Raw genomic sequence first — 12376 nt, 5'->3', positions numbered from 1 at the left:
GTGTGTGTGTGTGTGTGTGTGTGTGTGTGTGTGTTATTTGGGATTCAGTAGAATCGTTTAGAATAACCTCAACACCAGACAGGTGGCAGATTATTTATGGCCTTTTCTCACAGCAGCTGGAATAATTAAATTATTTTGATGGCGGATTGTAATTCAAAAAGGTCCATACAACAATAATCAGTGACCAATGGAGATTCACCCGTAGTCACCAGCAGTCTACAGGTAATACACAACCCAGCTAACACACATGTAGTCACGCAATGCTGATGTTGTTAACATTAACAATTTGAGAACAAAGTATATATATAATTTGCACGGTTTGATGTGATATGAGCTAAGCGATCGTTAGATTTAATCACAATTGGTAGCGCAATGTATTGTAATGGATATTTTTTCTCAATTGGTCAGAACAAAAGTGGCAGACATGTTACTTTTTCAGGTGAAATTTTCCAGTAAAAAGTTTTTATTTGGGTCATACTTCCAAGACGTTGAATCTGTGATTCCGAAGTACAGTGAATAGCCAGACAGGTGCGGTGACTGATAGCAAATAGTCTTTGATGACAGCCACACATACTCCTCAAAACATTAGCCCACGTAAAGATGATAATTTCGCAAATAACTGCAAAACTTATGGACTGCAGCTTTAAATGTATTGAAATACATTTCTGCAAACTACACTGATTACTTGGTTGTGCCAAGTCGTGGTCACTACCAGGATGGTCGAGAGCAGAGCACTATTATCTTCGGTTAACCAAAGGGACCCCGTTAACGGTTTCAAGATTGTAAAATACTAACTTAAAAGTACTGTTGTTTGTATGTACTATATGTCTGAACAGCATACGTATGAGTTTTACACACAATTTTAAACATTCTCTAAAATTACGCCATCGCAACGCAGTAATTTCCACAAATTTGTCTTATAGCACGTGAGTATAGTGGCCGAGAGTGCTCAACGCGCTGCAACTTCAGGAAACACATGGAAATAGAAAAAGCACCAGCAAATTAAGAAAACATCTTCATCAGTTTAACAGCACATGTGCTGCAAATTTACAAAAATTTGCATTTAAAAAATACAAAACATGCTGCAAATCGGGGCAATATCAATTATTATATTTTTATTATTATATTAATTTATCATATTAATTTGAACAATTATTATAAAACAATTATTTAAACTGTGTGTATATCAAACTGCGTGTTTTCTGTGTAAAATTTGTAGTTTTTAGCTTTGGACTAAAACAAAAAGCAGAAAGGGCTTATTGAAAAATGCTAATTCTTTCTCTCGTCATTCTTTCGCTTTTCGCCAGGAATATAGCCATTTCCCCGGTAACCGCAGTAAACAAAGTAGCGCAGCACCTGATTTTGCAACTTGCAGCGCTCATATTTAATCAATTAAACATAGCCTTTTGAAGTGTAAGCTAGGCCTGGGCGATAAAACAGTATCGATATATATTGACGGTACACCTTCTTCGATAACAATATTAAAAAAATTTAATATAGTGCACACTATAGGCACGTGCTATGAGTGACGCAGACAGCACACACAAACACTAACATGAGTGCTGTGCCTGCCTGTGATTAGGAGATTGTGAGTAAAGAATGAATATTAGTCAAATTTAAAATAAACATTTGCATTTGAATGCAAAAATAGTACAATCCAACGTTAGATGTGCGTCAGGGAGCGTCATCAGTGGAGCACGAGATGCGGTGAAGATGATGTAAGTGACATTGTAGTTTAATGTGTTAGTCTAGCCCACGAGACACGCAGTTGCTGCGTTATTCATTCAAAATATTAGAGAAATATAGATGCTCAATGCGGGGAAGATCTTGATTACAGGTGCATCTCAATAAATTAGAATGTCGTGGAAAAGTTAATTTATTTCAGTAATTCAACTCAAATTTTGAAACTGGTGTGTAACACCACCCGAGTCTTTCTCCCCTCCACTCCCAAGTTGAGGGGACAAATGGGTTGAAATTTGTATGTGTCGATTGCGTGAGAAGGATGCGTTTCATACAAGATCTGGAAACTGGGCAACCTTGGAATTTGTTGACGTGACTATTCATATGATGAGGTTTGGGCCATACAAATTACGGGAGTTTTACTGGAGGCGAATAGGGGTGGGAATCTTTAGTCAAACTGATTTACTCACGATCAGATCTGATTCCGATTCTGGGAGTCACGATCCGACCTATGATGAAAATTACAGGCCTCTCTCATCTTTTTAAGTGGGAGAACTTGCACAATTGGTGGCTGACTAAATACTTTTTTTCCCCACTGTATATCTCAATTTGCATGTATATTTGTTTTTTTTCACCGGAGCACCACCCGAGTCTTTCTCCCCTCCACTCCCAAGTTGAGGGGACAAATGGGTTGAAATTTGTATGTGTCGATTGCGTGAGAAGGATGCGTTTCATACAAGATCTGGAAACTGGGCAACCTTGGAATTTGTTGACGTGACTATTCATATGATGAGGTTTGGGCCATACAAATTACGGGAGTTTTACTGGAGGCGAATAGGGGTGGGAATCTTTAGTCAAACTGATTTACTCACGATCAGATCTGATTCCGATTCTGGGAGTCACGATCCGATTCCAGAACGATTCTTGATCTACTTTTTCCCCCCCTTATTAATTAATTAATTAGTTTACCAACTTGAGAATCTTAAAGGGGTCATATCATGCGATTTCAATTTTTCCTTTCTCTTTGGAGTAGGGCTGTGACGGTGGCAGATTTTTACCACCGCTGTGGTAATGGACCAACTACCGCAGGTGGTGCAGTGTTGATATTAATAAATAAATAAATATATATTTTAGTGGTGTCAAAATTAGCGCGTTAACGCAGGTGATTATTTTTTCAGCTTAACGCGTTAAAAATATTTTACGCAATTAACGCAGGAGCGGGGTTAGGGTTGGTCATTAAAGTGATTATTAAAGTGATTATTACATTTTGAATATGGATATTTTTCTTACAAAAACGCATCGATTTGCTACAGGAGGCCTTTGTTCACCCCCCGGAGCCATGTGAGACATTTTATTTAACTTCTTTTGGACTCAAGCAATGTAACACCCGCTGACTGCAATGATAGAGCTTGAAAGATCAAAGACCATTTTTTATATAACTCCGACTGGATTCGTCTGAAAAAAGAAGTCATATACACCTAGGATGATTCGGGGGTGAGTAAAATGCAGCCTAATTTACATTTTTGGGTGAACTAACCCTTTAATATGTGCTATAGGGATCCTCTTTTTTGGCACAGGAGGCATGCAGGGGTGTCTTTCAGGCCCCATGAGAAGAGGTTGGTTGGACTGGGGAGGACATCGTTGACTGATTGGATAAGGTACTGGATCCGGTATGGCTCCGCTTTCCACAGCTCAGTCCACTAGATCTTTCGGCCCATTGCTTGTTCCCATCGAGACCATGCCCCTTGTTGTTGCATCCCCACCATCCTACTGATGTGCCTTTCCTCCACCCCTGCTCGGATTTCTTCTTGGACTAGTTGACACCTGTCCTTTCCACGGGCCTTATCATACCGAGGTTTCTGGTAACAGCCAAGCCCTACGCATCCTGAAGTCACTGTCCCCACCAGCATACCGCAGCCGTGCTTCAGCCTGGTCAACTGCCTCCTGGGCCCTCCACTTCCTACCCGTCCTCACCTCGATGCCAGCTGAGGACACTTGATCATTTGATTCTCTGTATAGCAGTATTCTCTTTCTCGGGAAACCATAAACTCCTCCGATAGGCCACTGAAGGGGAGTTGTAGCTTGTTCTTCCTTCCATATAGGGCTATGATGGTGATACTACGCGGGAGACCCAACCACCTACGTAGAGAGTGGCTGATCTTCCTCTCTAAGCCCTCGACAGTGGTTAGGGGGACGTCGTAGACCAGCAATGGCCAGAGGAGTCGTGGCAGAATGCCATGCTGGTAAATCCAGGCTTTGAACTTTCCTGGCAGCCCTGACTTGTCCACGGCAGCAATCCAGGTGTGCAACTCCTTCCCAGTTTCATGGAGTGTGGCTGTGTCCCTAAGTGTGCTGTTGAAGAATTTTCCCAGGCTCTTTACTGGTTTCTCTGTGATTGACGGAATTTGTACTCCTCCGAGGGAGACACGGAACTTATCGGTTACGTTTCCCTTCCTCACCACAAGGGATCGGGACTTGGCTGGCTTAAAGTCCATTCGGGCCCAACTGATGAGGCGTTTTGCAGCCTGGTACGGATGTCGTAGTTACCGTCAGATCGTCCATAAATGCTCTGATAGGGGGCTGTTGCACAGCTAACCAGGTGAGTGGGCCTCTGCATGCCACCTCAGTTAACTGCTAACCTCTGCTAGCATATTCATAGCTAAAGCGAACAAGATCACTGAGATAGTACACCCTGTGATTATTTCTTTCTCCAGCCTATGAAATGCTGATGTTATTGTTCCAGAGGTGACTCTCAAATTAAAGCAGCTGTAATAGTTCAAAATGAGGTCCCTGATTCTATCTCGAACATGATGTCGAATCAGTGAGGTTTCCACCAGCTTGTGCGGGATTGACCCATAAGCGTTGGCAAGGTCGAGCCACAGCACTGCCAGGTCCCCGTCATCTTCTCAAGCCTCCCGGATTAGCTGGGTGATAACTCCTCTGTGCTCCATACAGCCTGGCACTTTTGGGATCCCACCTTTCTGAACAGTGGTGTCAATGTATTAATTCTGCAGGAGAAACTCTGTCATATGTCGGGCAACGATGCTGAAAAATATCTTCACCTCCACGCTGAGGAGTGAGACGACCCTGAACTGCTCAATGTTACTTGAGTTCTCCTCCTTCGGAATCCAGACACCCTCTGCATGTCTCCACTGCTGTGCCACTTTTCCCCTCCTCCAGATTACTTAGATGATTTTCCATAGGCGCTGAAGGAGTTTGGGACACCTCTTGTAGACCGCGTGGGGCACTCCACTTGGACCTTGTGCTGAGTTCGTCCTAGCTGCTTTGACATCCTCCTGACCCTCTCTCAAGGTTGGGTCCTTGAGGTTAAAATCCACACTGCGTTCTGGTGGGGTTATCAACGTGCTACACGTTCCAAGTTCCTGATCTCTTGTTCTATCGCTGTAATTGGTGCTGAGGTACTTATCAACCTCGTCTTGAGTGCAGGTGAGTCGACCGTTATGCTTCTGCCCGAGGAGTCTCCTGGTGAATCCGAAGGAATTTGCGACAAACTCTGCCCGTCTGCAAGCCCTCTCCTTGCCCCTCGTTCTGTGCCACTCAGCTCAACGGGTGGTAGTGAGCTTACTCCTTACGACGTTCCGGAGCTCAGCCAGGGCAGCTTTATCCTCCTCATTTGCCTGCTTAAACTGCCTTCTAAGCACACTGAGCTCCTGCTCAACTGTCGGATCTTCTCCTGCCGACGATTTGGTCCCGAAGTACCACTAGATGGGCGCTGCTTCTTCAGGCCAAATCTCTCAGCAGCTATGTTGATAGTTATTGAGCACATTGTTTGCACCCTCCGGTCAGCATCCCCTCTGGCTGTTACTTGAAAAATCTTGTCCACATCCTCATCAAACTAGTGCCACTCATTTTCCTTATTAGCGGCGGGCCACTTAACCTGACGATGTTCTGAAAGCCTTGCTTGGAAATGATCTAGTGGTGCGTGGAGGGTCTGGGCACTGTGGGGTGACTCCGGGCCGGGCTCCTCCTGCGTCTCACCAGGTACTTGACATCACTTGTGTTCCAGACAAGCACTTTATTCTGGCCTGGTGGATCTTAAGGCCATGCAGGTGTTTGCAGACTTTACCGCATTTGCAAACTGCACTCGTAGTCTTATGTCCATGAGCTTGGGTCAGTAGCTGTGTATCTGTCCTGTTGAGGTGCTCATTCTCCCCCCCTCTCGGGCACCTCTGGGGGTATAGTCCCTTAGGGTTTCCCATTGCTTATTAATGGGTGCCCCCTCACGGGTGCTGCAGCTTGGGAAGCTAACCCTCCCTGCCCCGGTTGCTGTCTCTCCAGCTGTCACCACCCTCTTTGTGGTAGTCATCTGGTCTGTTCCCAGAAGTCACTGGTTGCTGCCAGACTAACCTAATTTGACATACACCTTCCAGGTGCCCCCTAGACACATCATCAGTGATGTTACCTGGGGTCATCGGGTGTTTCGGGTCTTTCAACATCATACACCCCCGCCCAGGCGACCCAGCCAGGGGTGATCAGTCCCCGACTTGTGTCTAGGTAGCTTGTGTAGTCCACGGATCGCCCCTTTTGATCCACAGCCATCTTGATGCCTTCTCTGCGGCATCCATGATGTTCCTGATGGCTTTATTCTTGTGCAGTCCCCTGATTCCCAAGAGCTTGAGGGCCCTGCACAATGACTGGCCGTCAAACACTCGGCAGCCAACCTCAATGGGGAAGCAGCGGGTCTTCCATCCCCTGTTACGGCATTCACCTGCCAACTTCTTGTACTTGGCCCACTTCCGTTCAAATGCCTCTTCCATCTGGTCTTCCCAGGGCACAGTCCATTCCAGTAGAACCACCTGCCTTGATGATTACGAAAATAGGACCATGTCAGGCCTAAGTGTGGTCGTGGCGATGGTTTCTGGAAATCTGAGCTGCCTTCCCAGGTCAACCTTTAGCTGTCAGTCTCAAGCTGTTGCTAGAAGTCCCCCCGCTGAGTTCCTGCTCCCTTGTGGTTTCTCTCCCACCTTAACAAATGTGATTGCGTGCTGTACTGGCTGCTGGTGCTTGCTGAGAGAGATTCCGGTGCTGATGGTTCCAGCAATTACCCTTAGCACCTTTAGCAAATTACTTAGACAAAATTCAAATTAACCATGTTTTTTTATTGGGCGTATTGATTAACATTTGCATAACCACAATTGTACAAATACCATGGTTAAACTACGATTAGTGTAGTAAATCCATGGTTAATTTGTGCATGCTTACCATGATTTAACTATTGTAACCATTTTTTATTTTTATATAGCCTAATACATGTGTTTATTAATTCATTGTTTTTAATACCATAGGCTATGGTTAATTTTGGTAAGGTAAATTGTAAAAGTAAGTTAGCCAGCTTATGTAACCTTTCACAGTTACAGTAATTGTGTATTTCATCAGATTATTTATGCTAATATATATATATATATTAGTATCTCACAGAAGTGAGTACACCCCTCACATTTTTGTAAATATTTTATATCTTTTCATGTGACAACACTGAAGAAATTACACTTTGCTACAATATAAAGTAGTGCGTGTACAACTTGTATAACAGTGTAAATTTACGGTCCCTTCAAAATAACTCAACACACAGCCATTAATGTCTAAACCGCTGACCACAAAAGTGAGTACACCCCTAAGTGAAAATGTCCACATTGGGCCCAAAGTGTCAATATTTTGTGTGGCCACCATTATTTTCCAGGTGTCATTTGACTCATTAGTGTTACAAGGTCTCAGGTGTGAATGGGGAGCAGGTGTGTTAAATTTGGTGTTATCGCTCTCACTCGCTCATACTGGTCACTGGAAGTTCAACATGGCACCTCATGGCAAAGAACTCTCTGAGGATCTGAAAAAAAGAATTGTTGCTCTACATAAAGACGTGGTGTAGGCTATAAGAAGATTGCCAAGACCCTGAAACTGTGCTGCAGCACGGTGGCCAAGACCATACAGCGGTTTAACAGGACAGGTTCCACTCAGAACAGGCTTCGCCATGGTCGACCAAAGAAGTTGAGTGCACATGCTCAGCTTCATATCCAGAGGTTGTGTTTGGGAAATATACGTATGAGTGCTGCCAGCATTGCTGCAGAGGTTGAAGGGGTGGGGGGTCAGCCTGTCAGTGCTCAGACCATACGCCGCACACTGCATCAAATTGGTCTGCATGGCTGTCGTCCCAGAAGGAAGCCTCTTCTAAAGATGATGCACAAGAAAGCCTGCAAACAGTTTGCTGAAGACAAGCAGACTAAGGATGGATTACTGGAACCATGTCCTGTGGTCTGATGAGACCAAGATAAACTTATTTGGTTCAGATGGTGTCAAGCGTGTGTGGTGGCAACCAGGTGAGGAGTACAAAGACAAGTGTGTCTTGCCTACAGTCAAGCGTGGTGGTGGGAGTGTCATGGTCTGGGGCTGCATGAGTGCTGCCGGCACTGGGGAGCTACAGTTCATTGAGGGAACCATGAATGCCACCATGTACTGTGACATACTGAAGCAGAGCATGATCCCCTCCCTTCGGAGACTGGGCCGCAGGGCAGTATTCCAACATGATTACGACCTCAAACACATCTCCAAGACGACCACTGCCTTGCTAAAGAAGCTGAGGGTAAAGGTGATGGATTGGCCAAGCATGTCTCCAGACCTAAACCCTATTGAGCATCTCAAGGTCTCTAACATCCACCAGCTCTGTGATGTCATCATGGAGGAGTGGAAGAGGACTCCAGTGGCAACCTGTGAAGCTCTGGTGAACTCCATGCCCAAGAGGGTTAAGGCAGTGCTGGAAAATAATGGTGGCCACACAAAATATTGACACTTTGAGCCCAATTTGGACATTTTCACTTAGGGGTGTACTCCCTTTTGTGGCCTTCGGTTTAGACATTAATGGCTGTGTGTTGAGTTATTTTGAGGGGACAACAAATTTACACTGTTATACAAGCTGTACACTCACTACTTTACATTGTAGCAAAGTGTCATTTCTTCAGTGTTGTCACATGAAAAGATATAATAAAATATTTACAAAAATGTGAGGGGTGTATTCACTTCTGTGAGATACTGTATATTTATAAAGGCCAAGGAATCGTATGATCAGGATGATAAACAAAAATCTCACCTTTCAGTGCAAACATTAATAAAAATGTATCAGCCATTTTCGTCACTTTGCTGTTTAAACATTTCCGATGTGGTCTGCGCCTGTTTGCTGTGCGTTTGTGTTGTATTTGCAGCGCGTTTCTGTTCTTGCATCACGTTTCTTTATTTGGATGTGTTGTGAGTATTTGCAGCGCATTTATTTATTTGGTTGTGTTGTGAGCATTTGCAGCGTGTGTGTTGTCAAATTGATGAAGATGTTTTCTTAATTTGCAGGTGTTTTTTTCTATTTGCATGTGTTTTTCATTTGCAGCGCAGTGAGCTCTCTCGGCCACCGTAAGTGAGTGAAAGTACAAAAATAACCAATTAAACATATTTTCAGTTATTACATTTGCAAACTGCAATTTGTGTTCAAAATGAACCTACATTTCAAAATAATAAGTTGAATTAGGGATAGTAAAGTTCTATTTCCAAAAGCACAAGCATAAAATGTTACAAAATGTGATAATTTTATATTCAGCTTGTGAAAATGAGAATATCAAATACAATTAGCAAAAATGTTAAATACAGTACATTTTATTGTTACACTTTATTGTAATGACTGCACATAGCCCAGAGAGCTGTTCTGATCTCTGATGGGGGATGGTTCACATTAGCAGGCCCAAGTAGGCAGAGAAAAACAGGGCTGAGATTAATTTAAAAACTGGCAGATCTGTGACTGAGGCAGCAGATACAGATCTTGCTTGAGCTTCTCTCAGCCAGACGGTGTACCGGCTAGCACAAGTATATATGCCAGGTTTCTTTGGCAATGCACAAACCTCTCCATGACTTGTCACACCATAAAGGTAAAATCTCTCCATGTCTTTGCTGTAACACTGTAGAGGGCCTCCGCTGTCACCCTTGATTGAAAAGTATTCCAACAGATATTGTTAATCACTGTCTTTCACTGACCAGTTACTCTGAAATAATGAGACAACATTACCTGACACGTGTCGACTCCCCCTTTGTCAAATCCTGCACAGATCATGTTGTCATTAACATGGCCATCATACCAGCTACTTTGGTTGCAGATCCCAGTATCAGTGAGATCAACTTCAGCTTCCTGAAGAGTGCTAAATAACATTCCTCAAAAAAAAAGTTGATTTTTGACATTTAATTAAAATGTTTCAGATTTAAGAAAAATTATATATATGTATTATATGTAATATAACAAAAAGTATAGTGTTTTAAAAATTATAAAATGTTTAAATAAAAAATTATATATTTTTTCTTTAAATACTCTCTTTAAATATGATCGTAAGAAATTATCTTAAATCATCCATAAATGTTACAAATTAAAATTTTGTTAAAGGAAAAATATTGTTGTCATGTAAAATGTAAGTGTTCATGGTTTGCTTCTCAAAGAGGAAGGAGAGAACTTATTATATAAACCCACATACTTTTAACAGTTTAACTGCCAGAAAGATGTAAAAAAAAAAATTAGAACTCTCTGATATATGAACCCTTTTCACAGACTGTGATGACGCATTTCCACAGTTTTTAACAGTGTACATTTTGCGGATTTTTTTTTTCCTTTTTAAAAAATTATTGTATAATTTATAACGCTATACTTTGTGTTATATTACCTTACTATATTACAGAAAACTAATTAATGCTGATGCATGAGTGTTTCTAATACAATGACTGAGAGAGTGACACCAATTAGACATTTCTATCTTCTGACCAGCATAATCAATCTCTCAATGTTTTTTTTTCCCCTTTTGCTGTTGGAGCAAATGGGAGCACAAAAAAATATATTTGAAGTTTGCCTAACGCAAATTGCGTTCATCATAAAAGTTTATCCAACAATGACGACTTCCACTTCTGCAAACTCCCGAAGGTGCCTATTACATATTCTGCTAAATAATAATCTGTTTATGATGCAGAGATTTTGCATTTTCGACTAGTGTTTTTTGACATTTAAATACTAACCTTCGAACACTGAGCTGCCCCAACCAGTGATGTAACACGAACTGAAGCTTAGTTGTTTCTCATCCATTTCATTTTCCATTATGCACTGAGGCTGCACATGTTTTGTGAAATATAAAGGGTGATGCAGATGCAAAAGTGCCACATCGTTGTCATATTTCGATCTGCTGAAATTCTCATGCAGGATCACTTGCTGGACCGAACGATACTGGACACCCTTTCCATACTTCGATCGAGAATTCACTGCAGCCACTATTCGTAATTTATAGTTGTCTACATCCAATGCTACTCTAAAAAGAAATAAGGATATAATTAACTGAACTACTACTGCAAGTAAGTATATAATTTTAGTTAAACTACCAGCCCTTGTTTATTTAACTAAATGTGCATCTGTGAATGGTTCACGCAAATTGCGTTCATCATAAAAGTTTATCCAACAATGACGACTTCCACTTCTGCAAACTCCCGAAGGTGCCTATTACATATTCTGCTAAATAATAATCTGTTTATGATGCAGAGATTTTGCATTTTCGACTAGTGTTTTTTGACATTTAAATACTAACCTTCGAACACTGAGCTGCCCCAACCAGTGATGTAACACGAACTGAAGCTTAGTTGTTTCTCATCCATTTCATTTTCCATTATGCACAGAGGCTGCACATGTTTTGTGAAATATAAAGGGTGATGCAGATGCAAAAGTGCCACATCGTTGTCATATTTCGATCGGCTGAAATTCTCATGCAGGATCACTTTCTGGACCGAACGATACTGGACACCCTTTCCATACTTCGATCGAGAATTCACTGCAGCCACTATTCGTAATTTATAGTTGTCTACATCCGATGCTAATCTAAAAAGAAATAAGGATATAATTAACTGAACTACTACTGCAAGTAAGTATATAATTTTAGTTAAACTACCAGTCCTTGTTTATTTAACTAAATGTGCATCTGTGAATGGTTCTTGGGCTCAGATGAAATATATCACCTATTTGCTTTAACACGCAACATTTAACATTGCTTAAAGTTATAATAGTAAGATGTGTATCTGCGCACAAATGCTGCATGGTATGAGGGAGGAGAAGCATAAAGTGTCTCACCTATTTCTGAAGCAGGGGTTATGCAGTGACTACCCACCAATGGCTGATGATGGACCCACCGCAGATATGCCTTGACATCCGCTGTATGCTCACCTGCCAAGGCCATGCACCCTCCAATGCAGAAAGGCCTGAAATACGAAGGTGCTTTGGGGGATCCAGCAAAGGTCGCTTTCCACAACCTTAAAAGTGCATTTAGTCAGTTACACTGAACACTTTTCATTACTTTTTTATGTGACAACCACTGATGATTAGATTGTCTGTAAATAATATTAACCCATTTAAAACGCCAGTAACATTTATGACTAAAATAAACCGTTTATATGCATTTTTGATATGCGGTATTTAAAAGGTCTAATGATGTATTAAGATGGTCCTCTCACAATGCATGTAAATGTTAGTGGGAAGACATAGATCCCTATTTTGAATAAGTAATGATTATAAGTAAAATGATCAAAATAGAGTCAAAATTTTATTTATTGTTACATTAAATAAAACATTTAAGAAACATTTTTCTTGCATATGATTTTTGTTTTCCCACAACTGCCTGATAGT

At 41.8% G+C, this 12376-nt stretch overlaps 1 pseudogene; it reads right to left on the bottom strand.

The window, feature by feature from the left end:
* Positions 1–3212: 3212 nt before the first annotated feature.
* On the bottom strand, positions 3213–5467 carry LOC107571486 (uncharacterized; annotated as a pseudogene).
* Positions 5468–12376: the final 6909 nt, after the last annotated feature.

The sequence above is a fragment of the Sinocyclocheilus grahami genome, unplaced genomic scaffold, assembly GCF_001515645.1.
Source record: "Sinocyclocheilus grahami isolate Dianchi unplaced genomic scaffold, SAMN03320097.WGS_v1.1 scaffold29.1, whole genome shotgun sequence".
Taxonomy (NCBI): domain Eukaryota; kingdom Metazoa; phylum Chordata; class Actinopteri; order Cypriniformes; family Cyprinidae; genus Sinocyclocheilus; species Sinocyclocheilus grahami.
Note: the sequence above shows the minus strand (reverse complement) of the source record. Positions and strands in the feature narration are given on the sequence as shown.